The 3,346-nt window shown below is 35.4% G+C and overlaps 1 pseudogene; it reads left to right on the forward strand.

Annotated features, from left to right (window-relative positions):
- Window positions 1-597: 597 nt before the first annotated feature.
- On the forward strand, window positions 598-716 carry LOC120599136 (uncharacterized; annotated as a pseudogene).
- Window positions 717-3,346: the final 2,630 nt, after the last annotated feature.

Consider the following 3,346-nt stretch of genomic DNA (forward strand, 5'->3'; position numbering starts at 1 on the left):
TATGTGCTATTGTCTCATGGTCTAGTGAGCTACGTACTGATTCAGATTACTTGGTTTGGCACTCACGGCCTTCAACAGCACGGCTTCAGTTCAACTTTCCAATATAATTTCCCAGTAGAGCTGATTTTCTAGCCATCCTAGTTCATCTGATTCTCTACTTATCTGCTTTTATTCAACATTTTTTTCTTTTCCACTCGTTACTGTTAAAATTCTTTCTAATTCACATGCTAACTCTTACATGAAACCACCCCTAATGGTTCCAGTTAAAATAATGCCATAATATTTTTGGCATCTATTGAAATGTTTGCCTTCCTTCTGTAAAATTTAATATACTGTCCTTGAATTCTAGCTCCTTTCATACCTCTCACCTTCAATAACTTGCAATCCTCTTGAAGAAATATGTCTTCTTTTAAATGTAGTCATATTTCTTAAAGAGTTTAGAATGGCAACTTGGCCACAGTTAATGATTAATAAATGTTCCTAAGGTATTATAAAAAGTTGCGACACCATACCAATCATGTAATACTCGTTTTCTCTCAAGATTTACTTTCTATGAAGAAATCAGAATCATGAGTCTGTGTAAAAGGCACACATTATGTCTACAGCCATGCTACCCTGAACAAGCTTGACCCTGTCTGATCTTGGAAGCTAAGTAGCGTCAGGCCTGGTTAGTACTTGGATGGGAGACCATCTAGGAAGACCAGGTGCTGTAGGTGTAAAAAATAAAATAAGAGATCGTAAGCTGACAAGGTCCTTGCGATCTGTGAGGTCAACTACATGGGGTCATGCCTCTCGGCTTCTAAAAAAAAAAAAAAAAAAGGCACACATTATGAGATACTGAAGAGGACAAGAACATACATGAATGCTGACTGATATTGATACAATGCATTTGTGGTTTGGGGGCAATGGAAACCATGCTGATGTTACAATAAGCAGGGTTGGTATAGAAAGACCACCCACTTCCATTTAAGGGCAATCTGCCGCACATTTAGTAGGTTTCTAGCCAAATGCTGAACTTAGGCATTTTGTAAAACATTAGTTTGTTGCTTGCTTCATGACGCTACTTGAAAGCTTTGACACAGGTAACCCTCTAGTCGTGGATACTAAAATATAGCAGAATGTCGTAAATGCTCTAGTTATTGCAATCCATGCATTTGTTTTATTTAGAAATTCTAATAGTTCCAATAAGTAGGCCAAGTGTTCTGGATTTAAATAAACACAACTTCAGTTTTATTATTTGCTTTTGTTTCCCCTCTACCAATATATTGTGTTTTTATTTTCTCTTTTACAACTTTCTCTTCTACTTCAGGCACTATCCATTCCACTTCTAATATTTTGTCTTCCTGTACTCATTCTCTGCATCATTATGTCCTCTTATATTGGGGTTTTATATCAAACCTCATTCTTTTCTAACTCAGTTGATTCCTCTTATATGTTCTTTGTAATTTTCCTTCTTTAGCCTCTATACCTTTCATATTCCCACCATGTTTACTAAGTTGATTTAGCTCTACATTGAGTGTTTGGTATATGCCAGAAATCTAGCTAAATGGTGGGGCATTAGGAATAAAAAATAAAAGCTACATTCCTTGTTACAGAGTAACTACAGGCTAACAAAGACATCCACTTAATAATGTTCAAATAAAGACATGAGTTTTTGGGAAATGAAAGAAAAGGTAAGAGAGTATATAGACAGATGAATCAATCTAGAGAATCAGAGAAAATTTCCTTAAGGAATAAAAGCGGAATAATAATTTTACTGTAATGACTTTGAACAATTTCACTGCCTGACTTGAAAAAAAATAAGAAATAGAAAATGCTAATAATGAAAGTGGAAAATGTGATGTATTCATGATAATTAGGTGCATCACCTACCATGCTAACACACAGAAACATCAGAGAAAGAATTTCTTTGTTAAAAATACTTTTAGAATTTTTCTAGATAATTATGACAGATCAATTGCATTAGTAGCTCAAATTATCAACATCTCTGAATCCATCCCTTTTTGCTATAACTTTTGTAGCTCCTCCCATTCTGACACTAGGATTAGCCATGAGAGTTTCAAAAGGATGTTAGTAAATGTGACTCAAGCAGAGCCTTGAAAAAGCACTCTGGAGATTCTGTTCTCTGCTTGAACTTCTGCTCTTGCTATGAGATCAAGCCCAGGCTAGCTTCCTGGGTGCAAAGAGAAAATAAGAAGGTAATCCTGGTCATGCTGGCAGAAATCCTTCCGGACCAGCCAACCCATAGCCAGTCTGCCAGCCGACCTTAGATGCGTGAACAAACCCAGCAGAGACTGGGCAAGGCTGGGCCAGATCACCAAAACCACCCAGACAACTTTCAATCTGTGAAAAAGAGAAAGGGATATTGTTTTAACCACTAAATATTAGGGTTGTTTGTTACGAAGCAGTGCTAAATAATGCAACAATATATATAAGGAAAAAATTCAGCCCTGTCTTTTTAATAAAATTCCATACTGAATGAAATCCAGTATTTTTTGAGCAAGACATCATTTTACACTTAAATGATCATTTTAGACATCAATGTTGCTTAATGAGTCCTTCAAAAGCTCTTGCTTTTAGCTTTTTTTTCCAATGAGGAGTATGAGTTTTTCTTTCAGTTCGTATGTTAATTGTGGCCTTAATACTCTACTTGGATCTCAGCATTACAGCCTTTTACTTTTCTGAATCTCTCATGAATAGTCTAGGATCAGAATCATATTTTTTGTGTTTTTAAAGGTTGTGTGCATTACAAAATATTAATCACAATTGGTTAGTGACTTTGTTTTGTTATCAACTAATAGCTATTTCAGACTATTCAAAATTAAAACTGAAAGAACTACCTTGAAAGATGTTTATAAGATAACATGAACAGTGGAAGTCTTTAGGGATCTCACACATATTACATAGGATTGAGTCCAGCCCAGGATAAATCAGCCATTTGATTATAAGTGAGTTTTCTATAAATTTATTTGTGCTTCTGATTGTTTTGATTTTGGCTGCAAAAGATCAGATCCAAAGTAACACTGGATTATTTTCAGTGGTATTTAGATTCTTTTATGAGATTTGCCTACATTAGAAACTAAGCCAATCAGAAAGCTTTGGAGAGGATGTGGTGCTGGGTTTTATTTAGAGACTGCAGAGCTGCTCTTGAACTTGAGTTCTAGAGAGTCTTCAAGGCTGTGCTAGTAAAGGAAGTATATTCAAGGAAGTACAGACTAATTACACATGTGTTCCAACATTTCTTTGTCACAAAGAAAATACTGCTTACCCTCTATCTAAATGCCGTTAGTTAAAAAAGTCTCCCCTTCCATTTAGAAAGTATGACTAAGTGATGTTTTATACTAGA

The sequence above is a fragment of the Pteropus medius genome, unplaced genomic scaffold, assembly GCF_902729225.1.
Source record: "Pteropus medius unplaced genomic scaffold, Ma_sr-lr_union100, whole genome shotgun sequence".
In the NCBI taxonomy this organism is placed as follows: Eukaryota; Metazoa; Chordata; class Mammalia; order Chiroptera; family Pteropodidae; genus Pteropus; species Pteropus medius.